We start from the raw sequence: 22,336 nt of genomic DNA on the forward strand, positions 1-22,336 counted from the left end.
AGAATTGATTGTCTGTCATGAGTCATAGGTATATTATTAGAATCTGTCTCCTTCATCTCCACAGTTGAAACTTCCAAAAGGCTAAAAGACTGGAGGAAACGGGTTCATTGACCATTTTTTGAGTGGGTTATGATGATGGGTGTTTTTCGATGCTGAATTTTGTTTGAATAAGCGCTCGTTCAAATTTCACCTAACAGTTACTAATCAAAAAGATATAAAAGCATTGAAATAACAAGCAGTTTATTCCCAATTTCCAGTTCTTCGTGATTCTCCACTTTCGTCTATTTCTGATTTATATTCATTACGAACACTAACGAAAATGGAAGATTCATAGGTGTGAGCTGTTCTGTTGATTGAAAATACTCTTTCGTCTGCAGCTTGCATACATTTTTGGAAACCCTCCTTCGTTTTAACTAGACATATCCATGTACTGATATACTGATATTTCATTGGAAAGAATATCCTCATCAACCGTTGAATTTTCAACCCAACAATGTTGGCAAAGGACTGCGATGCAAGATATTATGGACAGACAAAAAGATCTATTAAAGTAAGGGTTTACTGATTACTGCATAAGGACACATTGCAAAAATAAATTTGGATAGGCAATATTGTGAAATAACTTTTTATATAGCTGAAAATTGTTTTATATAAACATAGATTGTAAAATAATAGATAAGGCAAAATTGTAAAATAATTTAGGTTGGTATACCTGTATGGGTGGTACCCTGGATGGTTTAAATGAATGGAATACTTATATGGCATAAATAGGATTAGCTCGCATTAGTTTCTAGTTTTAATCTTCCTCTTTGAAGATGATAACTTGGTGATCGAAACACGTGTCGAGGTGTTAAAATAACGATTTGGTGTTGGGAAGAAAAAACTCCAGTAATATTCATTACTACACCAAAGGTTCCAAACAGTACATCATAAGTGTCAACAATGTTGATAATTTCACATTGGATCGCGGATGCATATCTTCTTGGTTTTGATGTTATGTAGTTGCTTATTAGCAATGTAAAGTTCAAAAAGACAGGAAGTTTGACCAATTAACGAAATAACGACTATCAAAAAAGTTTGCCTCACACGACATGAAATATAGCAAAATGGCAACTAACTGGAATCAAGAACCACCTTACGCTACATTGAGAAAACTCTGATATTACTGGAGTTTTTTAACGTGTTTCGAATGGTGCTGAAATGCTGAAGCGAAAAAACTATTGATAATTAGTTTTGTCCACTGATTATTTATCAAGAAAATATATATTTGTGTTCAATCAGTAACTCATTTTTGTACGAGTATACAGTCGCAGACCCAGGACAGAGATATCAACAGAAGCTCTTGGCTCCTACGGAGCAACATCTAAACTGGTAGCAAATTGCTCTCCTCGATAAAAAGACTCAACAGATTGTCCTGGCCATACTGGCCTGGAAGGCGATGAGGCTGCTGACTCCCCTGCAAAGGAGAGTGCTGCAAGCAGCTTCATCGGACCGGAACCTGTCACTAGCATGGCTTTAGGCTTTGCCAAACAAAGATTGTACATCTGGATGGGAAGAAGATTTATGGACTTCTGGCAGAAGATTTCAGGGTTGGCCCGCTGGTGACCGGCAGAGTCGTACGTTTACCATCAGACAGAGTCGTACTTTTATAATTTGACCCGCAAGACCACTCACCATACAAACTAATCGGCTCCGTTAAGAAGATGTGTTAGGAATCACACGTTGAGAGGTAAGACCTCGTTATTCCTTAGCTCACACAAGTTTCTCAATTTCTGAGAGTTGTCGTTCGAATGGGGGCGATAGCTGATTAACGGAAAAATTGATTTTGAACAGAAACAGATTTGTTTGAGTGTGAATATGTGCGAGTTGCGATGGACCCAACTTAAGCTAACCTAATACTAGTGGTTCTCTACAATGAAATCACAACCAGAAAAATCAACTTTCGTCATAATTCATTTGGATGTTTCAGCCCATTGAGAAAGTAATCTACTTTTTTAGTCATTTTTCATTATTCCTCTCATTCATTTTGCATGTATTATTGTTTCAACTCTCCTAGTTCCTATCACAACTCCTTCTATAAATCCAGCTATTTTCCTTTCCTTTGTTCAACTATTTTGGCTTCGCTATTTTTCCAAAAACCAGGGTTACATACAGAAATTGTGTACAACCTCGATCCTTCTTTTTCCATAGACTATAAAATGCAGGTTGAAAATAATCGCATATCGCATATGCTCGAATAGATATGTTTCAATGAAAAAAAAACGTGAAAATAGTATCCAACTGTAAAATCGAACATTTTAACGCTTTTCCGTCGGTACAGAACATCAGACAAAAATACCATAATACTCGCAAGTGCATGTGCAACCAATGGACCAGAAAAGAGATATCGGTACGGGAAACTCGAGACTGAATATTTTCATCATTTTTCATCGGAGGTGCTTCTATGAAAGAAGCGGAATATATTGGAAATATACTCTGAGTAGAGGAAAAAGGTTTTGGCTTTCTACTTCTTCATCTTTATACAAAAAAATGTGTCTTGCAGAGGAGGAAATAAAGCAATCGAATCCAAAAAACTGTTGACAAAGATGTGCAGATCATGCAAAGAAGTAGTTTTCAATCGCTTACAGAAAAAAATCCCGTTTGAAGTAACTACTTCCATATTAACTTTGAATTACACGAAAGCAAACATGTTTTCAAAACAACTACGTTTATACTCGTTTGAACGTTGAATTTTACAAAAACACTTTTTCTCATCCAGTTGGTACTCCAAACATTCGTTGTGGAATTGAATCAGATACCATTCACAGCATTCTTTCACAATATAGTATATGAACGAGGTAACATTTCACATAGATGAAACACTGTCATCCTCATTGGCGAACATCAGTATAAATTGCAGTATAAGTTTATTGCGGAAACAAAAATCATCTAAAAAATGAATTAATCCTAAATATAGCTGATGAAGAGCGAACCAAAACGTTATAGCATAATATAAGCTGTATTGATTAGTTACTACCTGGGTGATCACGTATGTACTCGGCCGGACCTAGAGACTTTCTAATGGATGAATCCACCTGAAAAGGTCAGGTATGAATTCATTAGCTATCTAAATGAATAAAATTTTCGAAAGTACCGTAAATATACTCAACTTGTCGCCTGGAAATAAACAGATTCAATAATGGCGAATGATTCAGTTCAATTTGGTCGTTCATGAGATATTGAGAGTTTATGAATTTGTTTATTTCCATACTCTACAGCAGGTTAAGTTTCAAACCTTTCTTTTGGAAATGGAGGGGCTAGAATTCATGGCTGAACTCATGTCCCTCTGTAATTAAATGTGTGGCATATGTGGATTTTTTTTCATTCTGGAAACTATTTCTGTGGTTCTTTATGCGCACTTGAAACATTATTTCAGTTTTGCCTATATAAAACATCGGACATGACCCACACGATAATTTATACACTCCCGATTTTTCTAGAACTGAACTTTTATCTTTATTATTCTTAAAGTGTATGCCTAAGTTGTTAGATTTGAAAGCTATATTCACACTTTTGTTGTGCAGCAAATCTGAAATATTCGTAGTGGGTTGGCCTAAGTAAGTTTGAGGTTCCATAAGTTCTATTCTCATCTCTTCGAATTGAGTAAACTTCCTTCAAAGCTTAGCTGTATAACTTTTTCGATAATATAGAATGTATTAGACTGCTATCGTGATCATTGTTGGCGGCTATTTGTTTTATTATGTTCAGTTCTTTATTGAAATTTCCATCTGACAAAGAAACGTTTATCCGTCTGAGGATCATATTGTTGAATGTTGCTACGGACGGGTGGACTAATTATAAATGATAATATCATGGTTATTGTTAACTTTCGTTATTGTTGAGTCCAAAAACCTTAGAGAGTCGTCCTTTCCATCTCCATGGTGAATATAATAGAAGGGTGGAGAGAATTGATGAAATTCAAGAACTTAGTCTATTGTCTCTTCGTTCCTGTGAAACATACCAGGATATCGTCTACATATCTAATCCAATACACGAAATTTTTTACCGGCATGTTACTGTGTATTTTTCTGTCCAAATCGTCCAAAGTTCTGCCAGAATGGGACTTAGTGGGTTTCCCTAATGGGAAACCCAAATGACCAAAAAATTTCGTTCAATTCGAAGTAATTATGTTTCAAAAATACCGTAAGCAAGTTTGATATTTTCTTTTTCACTACAGAATTGATAGACCGTTCATCTAATAGATTATCTACAAGAGTAATCATTTCATTCGGAGGAATATTCGAAAACAGATTCATTACATCGGATGATATCAATTTTGCATTATCCGGGAGTGTAATATATTGTATTACATCGATCAAATGGTATGAATTCTTCAAATGAACTATCTGGCCCTGTATACAATGCACTCAACAACTTACTTTGGTCGAGAATATCCAATTCTGGTCTACTGGTCTTGTTGACAGGCACACTCAGAATGTGCTACGATGTTTGTTCAACCACGAAAGGGGATGACGTGCCGCCTCCCTCTGACAGATACGAAGCGAATTTCAGGTGTAACCACGATCTGGTTTCCTCGGAAAATCAGATCCTCGCTCAACATTGTGACAAGAGTACATATATTTCACAGTTGGGATATTATTAACGTTTGGATGCAGGATGGACTTGATACTTGATATGTGCAGACGGGATTCAATCACCCGAAATATTTGATGAACAAGAAAGGCAAGGGAAGTGTCAAAAATATAGTAAAGGCTGACAAAGTGGAGTGTCATGAGTAAGTAACGAGTTAGTAACGTTCTACCAGTGATCAAAATGGATTATTGAAATATGAAAATTTTCAGTTGGAAATGAATATTCAATGTTTCAGAAGGCATACTCATTATGGAGTTGATATTTTTGAAATAATTCCAATTTTTAAATAATAATAATAATAGGTCTGGATTCACCATAAAAATACAAATGGAATAGATAAAAATGAAATATGACGGTTTACAGGAACAATAACAACAAAAAAAAAAATACTTTTAGTGTATGGTGAATAGGTGGAGTATCAACCAAGGCTGTGTTTCAACTCAACCTGGGAGAAACTATAATTAAATAATATGAACACAAGTCGAGTTAACAATATCAAAAAAAAAATTGTTATTGCTTCAATAAATGTCAAGGTCGGGAACGGACAAGAGGCTAATGAGTTGAATAAGTAATAATAATAAATCGACTTTATTCATCAAAAATAAATTATATGAACAGGCGGATTATCAGCATAAGCTGTTTTTCAAATCAACCTTACAAAAATATACAATAAAAACTATTATAATAACAAGTATAGAATAGAAGATAAATTAACCAATACAACAATAAACACAATAATAAAAGCTTGATTAAAATGAATAATAATAAGGGTTTTGCAAAAATCGACGTACAGAGCACCAATTACCAGGATTTAAGCAGAAGTTTCAAGCGTTTTTTAAATGTCATTATCGTGTAAAGTCTGAAGTCACTGGGCAACTTATTATACAGCTTAGCGGAAATATAGGAGAAATTTCGAGTAAAAAGTGCCGAGTTGTGTTTGGGAATGACCAAGACAGATCCATTTCGAGTATAATAGTTGTTAGTCTGGGAAAAACTAACAAGGCTATTATATAAATAATCAGGTTTATTTGTTAATAGTAATCTATGTGTATTTATGAGGATGTGTAGAGTGCGTAGTTTTTCAAGTCTTAACCATCCGGAGTCATCAAACCTACTACTGATGTGATCAAATTTACGTATACCGAAGGAAAATCTCAAACAAGAGTTTTGAATTCTTTGGAGAGTCGTATTGAGTAAGTGCAGGTCCATATATGCAATCGCAATAAGATAATTTAGAGAAAATTAAAGTTTCGCAAAGCTTAAGTTTGAGTTGTGTAAAAAGAATGTCTCTATTGGGAAAAATTTGTCTGAGAATGTTATAGGACAACCTTTTTTTAAAGTTTACGATGGTGTATGATCGAAATTCGCAGAGTAGTTGATTATAATATTTGGGTGCATTATACAAGAAGCAGCGGGTGAAGATGGAATATTTGTGTTTGGGGATGACTAGAACTGAACTGTTCCTTGTAGTAAAGCTATAAATCGTAGAGAATGTTTTAAGCTTCTTCAGTAAGTAATCATGTGTCGAGTTATCAAAACTTCAACAGTGTTGGTAAGAAGGTGTGGGTTTCTAAGTTTATCAACATAAAATCATCCTGATTCTTGCATTGCTGGGGATATATGGTCATATTTCCGAATACCAAACGAGAAACGTAGACAGCTATCCTGAATACGTTGTAGTCGGAGAGCATCCGATTTATTTAAAGCAGGTCCATAAATACTGTCGCAATAAGAAATTTTTTACATAATCAGTGACTCGCATAGTCTGTTTTGAGTTTATGTTGAGCAAAATTTGTCTGAGAACGTTATAAGAAGATTGGTTCAGATAGCTGAATTTTTTATCTCGTCCACGGAGGGAAGTAGATATATCGTTTTCGATGCGAACTTGAAAAGTAGAGTTGGTGACCTCTCTGTTCCTCTTTGCTCCGAACATCATTATTGTGGATTTGTCAGAATTGGGCTTGAGCTTATGGGCAGTAGAAATGTCAAAGATGGCTTGGAGATCGTTATTAATATACGACAGAGCAGATGTAGATTCGCTAGTCGAAAAAGGGAAATATAACTGCGTGTAAAAATATACAAGCTAAAAAGCAAGGGCCCAAGGATGGATCCTTGTGGCACTCCCTTTAATACCGGTATTCTGAAATAACTTCATCAACAACAACTCTTTGAGTACGATTCTTCAGATAGTTGTCTGAGAGAGGCACTGCTTTCCGAGAAAAACCGAAGTAGACAAGTTTGTCACACAATATCTCATGATGTAGAGAGATACAGCAGAATTGTAATTGGTCTTAGGTCAGAAAGGACAGTAGGTGAGTTACACTTAGCCACAGGGATAACCAATCCATCCTTTCAACATTTTGGAAATTGGCAAATTAATTGTGTGATTGTGTATTGGAGGTCATGCTTTGAAACTAATGCAGGATTATTTGAAAGAACGAACAAAAACTGTTGAAATTGGTAGCAACCTCAGGGAACAGTGCTTGGCCCGATCTTTTTTCTTATTTACATAAACGCGATAATGCAGATTAATGAACTTGACGGTCATATAGCACCGTATGCTAATGATACGGACATGATCTTCACTGATGGAATTCTTTGCTGGTTGAATGTTCATTGATTGACTTTTTCACTAAATTCAGATGATTAGCAGCATATCAATAAACTTAAATTGCACCAAATGACAAGTACAAAAGGTGAACTAACATATTGGTTGGGTGAGTTCATCTTGAGCAATTCACCTCGGATATTGATGATGAAGGTGAGCTATGGGCATATAGTAGACATTCAACAGTTTTCGTGATGCACTGTTCGGAACCTTTGATGTAGAGTAGGTAATTAATATTACTATCCCAACACCAAACCGTTATCTCAAACACCTCGACACGCGTTTCAATCACCAAGTGATCATCTTCAATAGGAAAATCAAACTAATTGAACTTCCTCTCGAAGATGACCACTTGGTGACTTAAACCGTGTCGATGTGTTGAAAATAACGATTTGGTGTTGGGATGGAATTCCAGTAATATTCAACAGTTATGAAAAATATGTTGATACCTTGATATACTATTTGAGCAAAAACAAGTTCAAGAGAATCATTAAAGTATTTTTCAATAACAACGCATTCTATTATCTCGATGAATTTAAAAACTGCCAACTGAATTATATAAATAATGAGTTGACCTGTGAGTGATCATCCCGCTATGACTTCTATTATCTCAACCTGCTGTGATATCTTTACTCCAAAGTCTAATTGTTATTTATTTTGTATTTGTAACTCATCTATTACATATTTATGTATATGTGTATATATGTATATATATGTACATATTTTTTCTCATCGTGTAACTTAAAATTTTGTATTCTGTACGACTTGCTACAAAAGTTTATATATAATGTGGTCAAATAAAACAATATCAATAATAACAATTTACCCTTCCTTTGTATCGAATAAACTTTTACTGTGTAACCTTGAATACCTCCAAATCTTCACATACTAAGTTCCAAACTGACGCAACTGGGGCAGGAAATATATTCGGATATATCAGGTTGTTCTGTACTGTAGATAGAACAAAGCTTTGGTAATTTCTGAAAGTGAAAAAATGTTGTCTCTTTTGATGTATGCAAACAATCCTGTTTCACTTTTTCTTCCTTATGCATGGTAGGAATTTAACGTTATATATTATTTTGCACTTGTAGCAAAACTTGGAAATATTGGATTCGTTGTTGGTTCAGGAAAAAACATTCTAGATGAACTGAAAATTCCCAATAGATTTCTGGCCATCTACCTACATATTGAAAATATCAAGTGAATATTTCTTGCAAACTTTTTCTTTTGGCAATTTATCGAAATGGCTATGATCAAAATCGTCCGGCTTCAAAGCTTCCTCAGGCTGAAATCTCATCTCTTTCGAAGAACATATTAGAAAGTGAAACTGTTTTGAGAATATTCAATATGCTTGATGAAAACTATGAGATATCTCTCAGCGACCATTGAAATTTCTGTAGATCCACCTCCTCTCCACATTTTTCTGGAGAGAGAGACTAGATGGACTACATATAGACTTGTGCACATTGTCAGTTGCAAATCAATTCAATGCAGAGTGCAACAAACTGTTGGTCGACACAGGAAGTCACAGCATTCTGACCTCTGACATTATTCCTCGAACTGGCAACTACGAACTGCCTTATAAAGTACTGTTCCCGAGTAGAGAAGACTGGATCCTCCGGAAAAGGAGATATTAAGAGCAGATAAAAGCTCTTGGCTCCTACCGAGCGACGTCTCAATTGGTATCAAATTGCCAAAAACGACTCTCCTCGATAGAAAGACATAAAAGATTGCCTCTAGTCAGGATTCCTGGCCATACTGGCCTGGAAGGCAATGAGGCAACAGACTCTTTTGCAAAAGAGGGTGCTGCAAGCAGCTTCATCGGACCAGAACCTGTTTTTCTCTCACTCTAAGGCGTTTATTCACCCTACAAAGCTTGATACCAAACAGTTGTTGAACTACAGTAGGGATGAACTACGATGTCTAACAGGCCTTCTTACAGGTCACTGTCATTTCAATCATCGGACTCGGACTGTCGAAAGACAGTGTGTATCGCCTCTGTTTGGAAAATGATGGAACAACAGAGCACATACTTTGTGTCTGCCCTGCTGGGGATCGAATCAGGTTTTTAGAGTTCGGCAGAGCCGTACTTTTACCTGAAAGACCACTCACCATACAAACTAATCGGCTTCGTTAAGAAGCTGGGTTTATTTGTTCGAGTGTGAATAGGTGACAGCCACAATAAACCTTTGCGGGTTGTGATGGAGAGTCGAATAGATCCACTCATTTTGGACCTAACCTAACAAAATCTCTCAGTTATTTTTGGAGTCAAACTCTGATTGGATTTGTCATCAGTTGTCAATTCCCATTATGAATATTTGGTTTAAAAACTGTGTCTGTGGGGAAAGGAAATGTTTCAGATAATTTTTTCTTGTATTTGATATTGTTGTTCTGAAAAATTATTCAAGACCTGATTAGGAAGACCACGGCTGTTTTTTTTATTTGGCTACACTGTGTATAACTACACCACGTTTATTTGAAATCCACGCCATAAAATAGGAAATGAAGGAGTAAACATATGTTGGTAGTCATAACAAATATTTCAAAATTAATATATGTATATTCGATAATACACGTCAATAGGCTCTCAAGGATAATATAATTCAATGAAATATATGAAAACAATCATCAGTATCTTAAAATGTTTAAACATGCTCATTATCAATAAACTTAGATAATTTTTTTTAAATTTATCTGCAATAATGTCTTGAAATTTGAAAGTTACTACAAATAATTTTTTTTCAGCAGCACTTTCAGCCATTTATCATACTGGCAATTTTACTTTGATACAGCTATTATTAGAGAGTGAAAAATGTAATAACAAATATTTATAATTTCATGAGATTTATTTTAATGATTTCATCGTGGTAAATTTTTTCATCAATAATCAGAAACAGACAGACAATATATTAAAGATGAAATGGACCACTATGTGGAATTTGGAAACTGGTAGGGGAACAACTTGCAAATATGCGAGTATGAAAAATTACAAGTGTGAAAAATGTCCCCTATTTTTAGAGCTTATTCAAATGAGAAAGTGTTTCTGTTTTTCAATATATTTTTGAATAACGTCAAAATATTTTGGAAACTGAACGAAATTTCCTAGATGAAGATTAGAATAGACTATTGAACTGGAATTTTCAACAAGTGAAATGAAAAAAATATTACAACATTTTTGTATCGGCCATTATTGGGAATTGATTCCAAATTTTTGGATCATGATATCGATTTCGTTTCCCATGACTGATGTTTCACTCTCCTGAAAAATTTTCCCACCGTTTTTATGTCATAAATGTAATAAATGTAATTCTATCGACGTCCTCTTTTAATGCTCAAATTTAACAATTATTTCATATCCTGAAAGGTTGCTTTTGAATCTTCCCAAACCCTTGTTTGAGATTTCAGAGAATACGCTACATTTTATAGTCCAATAATTTACGAAAAAAGCGAATGAAGCTAGAATATTTTATTCCTGAGAGATATAGACTAATAAAACTTTCGAATTCTCTTGTCGGTGATAAAAGTTTTATTTACGAGGATACCAGACACGAATGGTTTATAATTGAAGTTGTTCCAGATCCATGGTTGTTATATCAACTCTTTCATCATATAGTTTGGCTTTGTCAAAGTATATATGAGGTAGTTGGTTCAATGTGATGTGCATTTATGTTGATAGAACAGAAAACTCACCAGGTTTATTTCGTTTGTTTTATGACCAAGCTACTTCAAACACGTGTAGCATTTTTTGGTGAAGTCCTTCATGACATTTCAAGTTGGAACATAACTGAAATATCTACACTTTGAGTTGTTTTACACTAAAAAATTTAAAAAAACCAGTGCCATTCGTATACTTCATCTGCCCACTTGTCATTCTCAATAAAGAAAGAAGCCATTTTTAACTTCATAGTAACCAACTTCTGAGAAGATAGCATACCAGTTTAGTCTTTTCACTTGAATGCTCGATCGTTAGCTGCCACTACATATTTTCAACATGACATTCATACCTAAATGACGATCTTCAAGGTACTTCTAGAGTGACTGAGTGGAGAAATACTTACTGTGAATATGGTAGGTGAGTAAAAAAGGCCCAATGTGAGAGTATCTATCTGACCTTCACTGCAAATAACAAAGGTTTATTGTGACTCCAAGCTATTCCATACCTATCTTTTGTAGTCCTGCACTATAGCCGTAATGTCACATTAAAGATGTATTCAAAAACATACTTGGAAAGACTATCGATCAGTTCTAATATATTGAAATGGCCACCAGTGATTGCAGTAACCTTCCTCCCTATAAAAATATCTGTAAGTCGTAAGTCATCACTTGATCATGTGTGTTGATTTTGCTTCTGCTCCCCGAAAGCTCATTTCAATACAGATTGATGGAATATCCTCCTCTTGAGGAGGATCAGCACTTGCACCACGTAACCACCAGAAGCAAGAACTGAGAAACTCTTTATCTTGATACGATGTTGGACACTTGAGCTTGTTTGGATGACATCTAATCATCTATAGGTTTGGAGTTGAAATATTCGATCATTTCAAGACCCATCAAGAGTAAAACGAGAGCTAGAGAAAGGAGGCCTATCACGATCGAGCCTCGCAACACCCTCACAAGGTTTCCTACGACAAAAGAATGCCCTATATCTTGAGGGATCCATTACTAACACTGCTTGGCAGAGTTGTACATCTTTTTGGCAATGATACAGACATATATGATGGGGTTTCATTCAGGAGGACTATCATCACCACGGATACATCTCACCCGGCAGGAGTAAATCAAAGAGAAAAGAAGAGTTTTCAAACCTGATCAACTTCAATAATACTTCATCAAGCAGGAATTAACACTCCTTTGGAATAATTTTCACACATTTGGAGTTTTGCCTCCAAGAATATCCTGAAGTTGCTTGACCAGAAGTCTTGAAAATCTGGAACGTCGAAGAAATGCTGACTATTTGTCTCTGTCTGTCCTCAACAGAAGGGCGATGTTCTGTTTTATTCTTCAGAAGGTTAACTTCAGAGGTTTTCCACAAACTTTTGATGTCAATCGCTTCAAATTACTGGGGAGTGAAATCATACACAGTTTCATCAGCAATAATGACTGAAATTCACGTGAAATCAAGTAACCCTAGGAAAAATTTACTATATCAAACGAGCCTTTGTTTACGGTCAAACACCTATGAATGATCTATTATATTATTGAGTCACTCAATAACGAAGATGTCAACAGTAAGCAAATATTTTCATTACCAACTGGCTATTGATAACTCGATGATCACAATTTTATTGATGAGAATATGGCATTATAAAAATGATTCAAGTGAAAGTCTATGAAACTCGGTTCGATCCAAACAAGTAATGATTAGAATCAGTAAGAATTTAGTCTTCAAATTTGATGAATGATCAATGCAATGAAAAAGTTATAGCCATGTGGAAAATAGGAAAATTTTTCGAGTATAGCAGAACCAAATCCTCCATTTCATTATATTGTCATAGTTGTCACTAGAGATATGGGGTGGATAATATTTCTAAGTTGTCAGTGACAAACAGCTGTCAAAAAGTAGTGCCTCAATTGTGAACAGCACTGCCCATCGTGAGCAACTGAAACCGCATGCTGATTGTATATTTGTGATTCCATATGACAATTATTCCTCAGTAAAATTCCCCAAAGTGCTTCTCTTGTATAAGTTGCTTCAAAAGTTTTGCCCATTTTTATGAAGCTACCTTAAACTGATAAATTAGTTAAGGCTTTCACGCCGAGATTTTCAGTGTTACTATCTAGGTAACAGGAAACAGGTTGGCTATCTCTCTCAAAGGATCTTCTAGCGGTACGTTGGTGAACAAGGACAGAAGGATATTCTGGTCAGTTTCGACGGAGAACTACAACAGAAAAGGGGAGGTGGTAATGCTCAACCGGATTTGGAATCTCATAATGAAAGATGCTGAAGTGACAAAAGCGCAATGCAGTGTTACGTCATTGAGAGGTAATAACAGTTCGGCCAATAGCAACGCTTCAACAAGAGGGGCGGACTACCTGAGTCAACATAAATACACCGGTGATCAGTGAATCATCTGGATGATTAAACCACGGAAGAACCCAGCCACTCGTACTGGCGAAACGTCAGGATGCAGTTCCTAACTACGACGGCCTTCAAACACAAATAATAATAATAAATGGTAGTAATACAACCTCAAACTGTCGAAGTTTTAGTGAATACTCAATGAATTTGTTCGAAATGAGCGCCATTTGAATCAATGTATTTCTGCCAAGGTAACACAAGTCGATTCATTCTGTCAGTATGAAAGTAATGCACTCGGGATTCGCTGAAGTCGACGAAGGCCGTTTTTGCATTTTCTTGAAAGGTTCTACATATGAAAAAATTATCGAAGTGGTTGAGAATATGTTATTCCGTTGACGAGAGGTCTGGAAAGTATAATGAGTGAGGGAGAACTTTGACACTCAAACATGCCGACGGTCGTTGACATAGAGCAAGATCCGATTACTTCTGTTGACCAGTACTGGCTACTGCTGGCCGAATTTTTTGTTCATTCAGTCGATTTACTCACGATTTCAATGAGTCACACTAGCCACTGGCAACCATACAGTAACCATGGTCTCTTTGGTGGGTTTTTGCCATTGGGAAGTGACTGGGTAGCTCATCGGTATCCAGCAACTCTTCTGAACATCTTCTGTTCTGGTAGAGGATCCACTTTCCATCACATGTAATCGATCGATCCAAAGAAGGGTCATTTTGGTTGCACAAAAGCCAAAGAGAAACAGAACCTGAAACGTGACAATGTCTGTCGATAGTTAAAATCGTGAGTCATCCACTTTTCGAGCTTTGTGACCTTTCCTACACGTTTTGAAGCATCCAAAACCCCATGGGAGCTGACGCCCAGTTCATTTTCCATGCCATGAACTTTTTGTGATGGGTCAGGATCCACCAGGGTCTTAAAATCCTCGTTCTAGATTACTGTTGGTCGAACACTTCTGGGCTCATCATCAAGGCTAACATCTTCGAAACGAAATACCACAAACCAACGTCAAATACCTGGTTAATTTTTGGACTGTTTTGGTGGTGCTTTGGTTCAATTTGAATCCATAAAGGAAAATGGGCCGGACATCGCTCGACGACATAATGAAATAATAAGTTAAAATGAACTTGTGATGCACTATTTGGTACCTTTGGTATAAATGAATATTACTGGATATCAAACCAGTTTGATCTTTCTCTTGAAGATGATCACTTAGAGATTGAAACACGTGTCGAGATATTGAAATAACGGATTGGTGTTGGGAATAAACTCCAGTAATTTTCAAGCTAAAATGAGAATGCTACCATACTACAAAACATGACATGACATTGAAACGAGCAACCAGCCTAATGCTTTGAATTATATTGAAAAAAAAATAACTTGAAATTTCCAGCAGCGGTTTACTCTACCTCTCTCTTTCTCTCTCTCTCTGTAGAGAGTATAACTCAGGCTCCTTTGTCAAGAAATATACGCTTTGTTCGTTATACGCACTTGAAAACGTAACTAGCGGAAAATTATTCAGTTAGGAACCATTAAATGTACATGAGAATTCCACGTGAAGGAGTCGTTGTCCTGAAGTAATGGGATTATTTGGCTTCCTAGTGAGAATCTTTTGTCTGCTGTATTATGTGTCGTACAAGAATAACCAAATTGTTAATTTTCATGTATGGCAAGTCAGGAATTGAATCGGATCGGTGTTGATGATATTTATGGAAGGCAATTGCTTCTGTGATGGATACATTTCACTATCTCTTGGTATATGGGGATCTACAATGTAATATGTATTTCAAGAGAACCATCCTAATTGAAATTCAGTTTTTCAGATATCTGAAGCGTCTTTGGAAAATGTTTTCATTTATTCTGTAGAATCCACTGTTTCGTACATTTTTTGAAAACATTCAGAGGGCAAAATATTGTGATATGGGATATTTCATGAGAATATGAGACACCAAATCACAAGATGCTAGTAATATATGAAGTATGCTCAGGAAATACCGGATTTTATTTCATTCCACTGGTTTGGAGAGTACTGCTGTCAATTCCTCAAATATGTTGGTATACATGTTCCTGGATTATGATACAATTTCCAGCTGGATTCATTATTTACTTTGTCTGTAGTACCCTTTGAAGTTAGACGTAGCGTTTGTTAAAACAGAAGGATCAAATAATTTGTATCAAATTTCGCGTAAAAAAATTAATATTGTGTACCATAGTATATGAAATGTTATTAAAGACCCATTATTCTTCTTAGGAAATGGTGAGGATGAATTGCTGTAAAAATAATATGATTCTACGATTGTTTGAAGGTGGTTGACAATGTTTCATGGCGAATTTCATTGGTTCGGACTTCCATTGTCTAATATGATATAAAATGATTTGAAGTCCCTGTGAGAATCAATAAAATCAAAATAAATAGCTGAAAATAACAATTATATTTGGCAAAAAAATCCTGAAATGAAATTACAATGACATAAAATACAACCATCCATTTAAAATTGGTCACTTGGAAAGAAATCAAATACTAAAAGATTTCAAGCCAAGTTCCTTCACAAGAATCGTAAATATGTATAAAACAATTTCCACCCAGAGCTATATAGCTCATTCAAACCGCTATATTCCCTGAATTATGTCACTGAATATTTCCATCCTTCCAAAATATGTTTTGAAAGTAATTGAAAATGTCGTTTGGTGCTTTAACTTGGCTTGAATCCTTTCAATTTTTCATTTCTTCTTTTATTTCTTTCCAATTGTTTAATTTCCAGTTATTGTGTCGGGACAGGGTGATAGGTGAATTTATTAATCAGTCGAACGCAGCATTTACAAGTAATAAAATGTATTAACAACACCAACAAAACGAACAAACAGAATATAGTGAAACCTCGTGGCGAGGAGAATAAAAATTACGATTAGCCCGAACAAAATCTCAGAACAGAATAAATGCCTGCATTGGCTAAATAAAATATCTTCCCAGTAATTCTTGAGAAAAATCACCACTGGTCGAGGCCATAAATAATATATTCGAGAAGAGCCCTTGTTTTAAACCATCACATTGTTAACAATGAAACATCTCAAGTGGCTTCGTTCTAATTATCGACAAGTTTTTCGACAATAATCGTTGGGTTGGTGAGAATAGAGTATTTCAATGATTTGCCATGAAAAAATACAAACATGCTGAGTAAAAATGAAATAAAACAATTCACATAAAAATACCCAAGCCGTTGTATGAAGAACCCTACAGTTGCTTGTATTTCATTTAATTGTAATTTCATCTCAGGGTTTTGTTTTTGCTCAACCTAATTATTATTTTCAGCTTTCCATTTCAATTTTAATCATCTTTTCAGGTATTTCGAATCATTTTATATCATTATAGGCAATAGAAATCCAAACTAATGAAATTCAATATGATTCTATTAATTTGCTCATATACCTATAATAAAACATAATCCTTTATTCTCTCAACAGAAAAATCAATTGGTACAGAAAGTTTTCGTGTTTTCCTCGAATCAATATAAAAGTGGCCAAGGTAACTTTAAGCAATTCTTCATTTAAATATTCCAAACCCAACCATGCGCCAATTTTCACTCTCACCGCAATAAAATAAATCATCTATCAGTATTTTGACTCTTAATTCACCAGTTTTCAGGAAACCGTGTTTCACATCTAATCTGATTTCCAACAAAACCATATTACTGATGTTTTCAGAAGCACTAATAATACTGATGTTTCAGAAGCACTTAACCACATTTTCAGTTACCATTGGAACATATCTAGAAAATATGGAAATATCTATCGATATTTTTGACATATTCAATAACCTAATTCTGGTAATAGATCAGTTAAAATGGTCAAAAAATAATTTTCTTCAATGTGGAAAGATTTTAAAGCATTACAATCTGTAGTATAGTAAAACCCTCATCTCTCAGTATTTCTACATTGAGAGAAATCTGAACCAATAACGTAAAATATGTAATCCTTCCAAAGTATTCATGAAAGTTTTCTAGCTGTGATGTATTTTGAGATGACTTGTAGTTTTTCATTCAGTACAATTACGTGAATCATTTAACACAATTTATATCTTCACACACTGTAAATATTTATGAGAAACGTGGAGTATATGTTTATTTATCTAAGGACGACTTGACATTCCAAAGTAGTGATTCTTTTGTAATTAGTGAAAATAAACAAGCCAAGGAAACACATAAATTGAGAAATGAGGTATTCACATGTGGTCGAAATATTAAAATGATATCGAACAAAAGCCATTTTTGTGAAAGAAATCAGTGAAGGCTATAACATCTTTCTCAACGAAGACACCATCTGTGGCATCGATAGAAAACTCCTCGAATGAGGAGGAAAGGCGAAAAAAGAGTGCAATCGATTTTATGTGATAAAGTTTGCCGATACTATCGCAACACGTGTTGCGATAGTTAGTTCAAGCCGATTCCAGAACCTTCCCACACCACTTTTGAATTCGAAACGACCTTTACCTACGTTGCATGATGTAGTCAAAGTGACCTCGAAAAAGTGTTTTGAGTTCAATGTTGAATGACTTCGGCCTACGTCACACGAAGCAGACAGGTTGATTTCGAAGTAGTGTTTTGGGTTTGACTCCAAAAGACCTTGATTTATTCACGCCTCATGTTGATTTCATATGAACTCGAGCAAGTCAAGCGGCTATTTCGAAGTTTCGAGGTTACGACCTTGAACGACCTTCAACTACTTGTACAACCTTGACCTACGTTTCACGATGTAGTCAGGGTGACCTCTAAAAAATGTTTCGGGTTCAACTACGAATGACCTCGACCCACGTCACACGATGCAGACGAGGTGACTTCAAAATAATGTTCTGGGTTTGACCTTGAACGGCTTTGATCAAATAACGACCTACATTTCCTGCAAGATGGAATTGGTCCCGAATGAATTCAAACTATCTATAAGTTTCGAGTTTTGAGGTTTGGACCTTGAAAACGACCTTCAAATGTTCAGACGAGGATTCTAGAGTTATATTTTCGACAAGGTGACTTCGACATTGAATTGATTGAGTCATGAATTGAGCCATTGAATTGAGCCATGCCACGAGACTAATTCGAATATTTAAGGATTCGACCTTGAACGACCTTCAGCTGCATGGACGAAAAGGCTTTTGGAGTGCGTTTTCGTTTGACTTTGAGTGACCTTCAGCAATATCAGATACCTTTGCTGAAGTTTAAAATAGGGGTCGGATTTATTTAGCGTATTGTTTATTCACATCACAAAAGTTGACATAACAAACATAATTGTATAAAAGCATAAAAAGACACAGGAAATTAAGTTTACGAACAAACATCTAAGTCACGTATATATACAATTGAATCCTTAGTAGCTGTCCGAAAGTCAAAGGCGACAGCGGTTTAGGCGCTTAGTGGTCAATCTTCACCGATTTGGCTGATTGTTTGCACATCATCTTTACAGTCGCACCTGGGGGAAAGGTTCTCACTCCATTTGAAAAGTGATTCAGCGCATCTCCCGCATTTGGTTCTAATTCTATTTGGAGTTGACCATGTTTTGCGGGATAGGTTGAATCCAAGTGGTTTGCTGGATATGCAAGGCATGTTGCGGTAGGTTAGTGGAGTATTGTCCTCCCATTCTTCTCGCCAGCGGACAGTTATCTCAAAACCGACATCATGCAGAGACTTTCCAGTTCTGAGAGGGGGATACCTGGAGCAGAGTCGGTTTGTTTCGAGGTCGAGAGTATTGGAGACGATCGGTAGTTGAGGAATATCAATGATCTTTTTAAATTCCTCAACGAAAGCGTGCTCTATACGGAGGTGGGGAAGGTGGGGAAGGGCTATGTGGCTAAGCGTAGGGAGTCAGAAACTAGATGTTGATTTGATCGTACCCGGAATAAGCCGCATTCTGTGGTTGAGCTGGCCATCAACCAGGCCATCGTGAGTGCTATCAAACCACACCGAGGCACAGGCTGAAGCTCCCCACGTGGTATCGCATAGTTTCTAGAGAATATTATCACGCGTTTTGATTTCAGCTGCTGCTTGAAACTCAACGTTCTGTCTAGTGTAACCTCTAGGTATTAAGGTTGCTTATTGTATGCACGTATCATGTAAGAACACGCCTGAGGAAGTCATAATGTAGTGAAAGGCTTTTTGCAATTTCGTGTTCTGTTCAGTGAAAATATCACAATCAAGCGGAATTCAATTGATTATATCGAGAAGAAAAACACACCAGCTCGATACATACTCTGATATCTACAGTATATAAGCATCTCGGAATTTTACCCTAACTTCTTTCTATTTTCCATGCCTCGTGACATGAGTGTGAATTGTCTTCATTTAATTTGCACCCGCTTGACTCCTACTATTTTCTTAAATAAAACCAACGAACTACGCTAAAAACTCCAGTCGCGAACTAGAGAAATGTAATTTCCCTCCTCACACTTCTTTTCATCCTGCTCGCGGGCCACAAACTTCTGAGTGAGTTGTAGACTGAAAGTTGGAAAACGATTTGTGCAGTTTAAAATTCCATTTCGAAGAAAACGGTATGTCAAATCACCCTTCCTGAAGCAAATACAAGCACAGCTGCAAATTGGGCTGTGACAAATGCGATTTAGATTATTTCGAGTGTAAGATTTATTGGCATATGCGGTTGATGATGGATGGAAAAGCCAATACAGATCCGAATGTCGTCTTGTGAACAGCATACATTCGACTGGCTAATGAATAATTTTTGTCACATCCACCCAAAATGTAAATAATTCTCATCAGTTCCATTTCGAGGAGAAGAAATAGTAGATTTCATTCATAAATTCACTTGCTCAATAATCAAGTGTCAATTTTGTTGACAATTTCTCAAAAATCAGATAGATTTACCTACAATGCCTTATAAATATATCGACACATCACTTTGTACTATGCAAATATACTCATTTCGGAACAAAATGGGAGAGTCTATTGGCCAGAAATAATTGACTTAAAATTTATTTATCCCTCCATAGGTCGCGCTGGTCTACGAAACAGTATATCTATATATATTATATAAAGAGGGACCTGGATTTTTTTAATCTACTATAGGGTTCACCACAGCAACTGAAAAAGATTAGTTCCTACTCGAAACTATTGAAGTATGTTGAACTATGTTGAAGTACTGTTGAACTATGTACTATGTTGAAGTACTGCATACCAGCGTAGTCTGGTGATTTTTTATAACTAGAGTATTTCATCTTTTGCAATCTGAATTGATTTTTTGTAGTGTTTGGTAGCCATGAATGTCGCTATCAAGCGCAAAGTTATTTTTATTCTTGCAAAGATATGTTAATAGTTTATATGAATATATACCTGTGAAAGGTAATAATTGCTTTGTTGTGAATATTTCTCGGCAGGACTCACGATAGTCTAGTCTGAACATAGCACGGATTATTCTTTTTTGTGCCAGAAAAACTCTGTTACTGGAAGTTGCTAGCCCATAGACTGAGATGTTGTAACTAATGGTCGAGTAGACGAGGGCATAGTAGACTGCGATTAGCCCTTCTTCGTTCAGGCAGCTTCTCAGGTTATTTATGGCAGAGTATTGTTTATTTAGTTTAGAGCAAATGCTGTTAATGTATTCGTCCCAGCTGAGAGAAACTTTATTGTCTAAATCTGATATTTTGGTCGATTATGGGATCTACACAGGGTCTGTGGAATCTCAGTAGTGTTATCTTAGAGTGGTTCATCATCAGGCGATTTTTTGACACCATTCCTCGGATTCGTGAAGGACCTTTTTTGTTTTAAATATCACTTCATCTTCATCGTATCACTAGATACGATTATAGATGTGTCGTCTGTGTACATGAAAACTTCGCCGTAGCTTATGTAGTCAGGTAGATCATTGATGAATAATAGAAAAATCAGGCGACCGAGCACACTTCCTTGAGGTATTCCCGAATTAACCAGGTATTCGTCTGAAATTTCATTATTCACCATCACAATGAGTCTTCGCCCTTGTAGGAATGACTGAATCCAATCAATTATATTACCTCGTAATCATATTGCTGATATTTTTGACAATATAAAATCAAAATTAAAGCTATCAAAGGCACGGCTATCACGGAAGGTGTTCAAGTGACTTGGCACATTTGATTCGACCAAGAGCGGTACATATAAAAAATACGCGACGGAGGGTGACAGCTCATCGTTTTGAGGTTCAACTCAGTACACCTCAAACTTAACTGTTTAAGAAGTCTTTCATCTGGATAACTGCGTTTATGTGAAATAAACTTCCTGAGAACATTTTTCCAAATGGATTTCAATCTCCAGCGATTCAAATCCAATGTGATCCACTACTTTCGCACAGGCACCGCTCTGAAACCGCCTTAAGGATTTTCCTGTAGTGCTTGTGTTTTGTCCCAAAAAAGCCAACTGACCAGTAATTCCTGAACGTTCTCCTCAAAAATCAACAAAGTTCTCAGAGCTTTCAAATTTCTCGTTCAAAACATTTCCGCACAATTTACAACTTGAAACTTTTCTCTTTAGATTCGCTTCGCGCAGTTGTCTCAGACGATAACTTCGTGGATATAATCAATTATGGAATATATATGAACAAACGCATGTTCAGAATGCTCTGATGCGATGATAATTACTGAATTGGATTCCCAGAGATAAGCAAATGAATTGCTCCGGGGCCATTTGAAACACTTTGTCGGATCTGAATTCGCACTCAGCAAGGGAAATGAAGTGGAATATTGTATGTAATTCGAAACAGATAAGATGGTCCTGGGAAACTGTTTATTTTCGTTTCTACAGCCGCTTCTTGCAGTAAAATATATTTTGTATGGTGATAGCTTATCTGGGCAAACTTGGTACTCAAACTTTGTTCAACTGAAAAACCTGTATTCCTCCATGAAATATTCCACAAATGAAAATTCAGTAGTTGAAATGGGAAGGTTTCTGAATTGGGGACTCCACTGTAGCTTCATTTAATGATGGTACTAATTTTTTCTCCGAACCAACTTGTTCTAACTTTGCAAATGAATAAGTGAATCACTTCATGAATCACGTCGTTAGTTTTTTGTGGATCTTCATCACCACAT

General features: G+C 36.1%; 1 protein-coding gene across 2 annotated transcripts in view; it reads left to right on the forward strand.

Moving 5' to 3' along the window:
• Positions 1 to 22,336, forward strand: part of 5-HT7 (5-hydroxytryptamine receptor 7) — a 290,467-nt gene that overhangs the window by 157,984 nt on the left and 110,147 nt on the right. The gene's annotated exons all lie outside the window — the stretch shown is intronic.

This window comes from Leptinotarsa decemlineata, unplaced genomic scaffold (genome assembly GCF_025532065.1).
Source record: "Leptinotarsa decemlineata unplaced genomic scaffold, Ldec_3_MD MMD2_tig00001064_RagTag_RagTag, whole genome shotgun sequence".
NCBI classification, from domain to species: domain Eukaryota; kingdom Metazoa; phylum Arthropoda; class Insecta; order Coleoptera; family Chrysomelidae; genus Leptinotarsa; species Leptinotarsa decemlineata.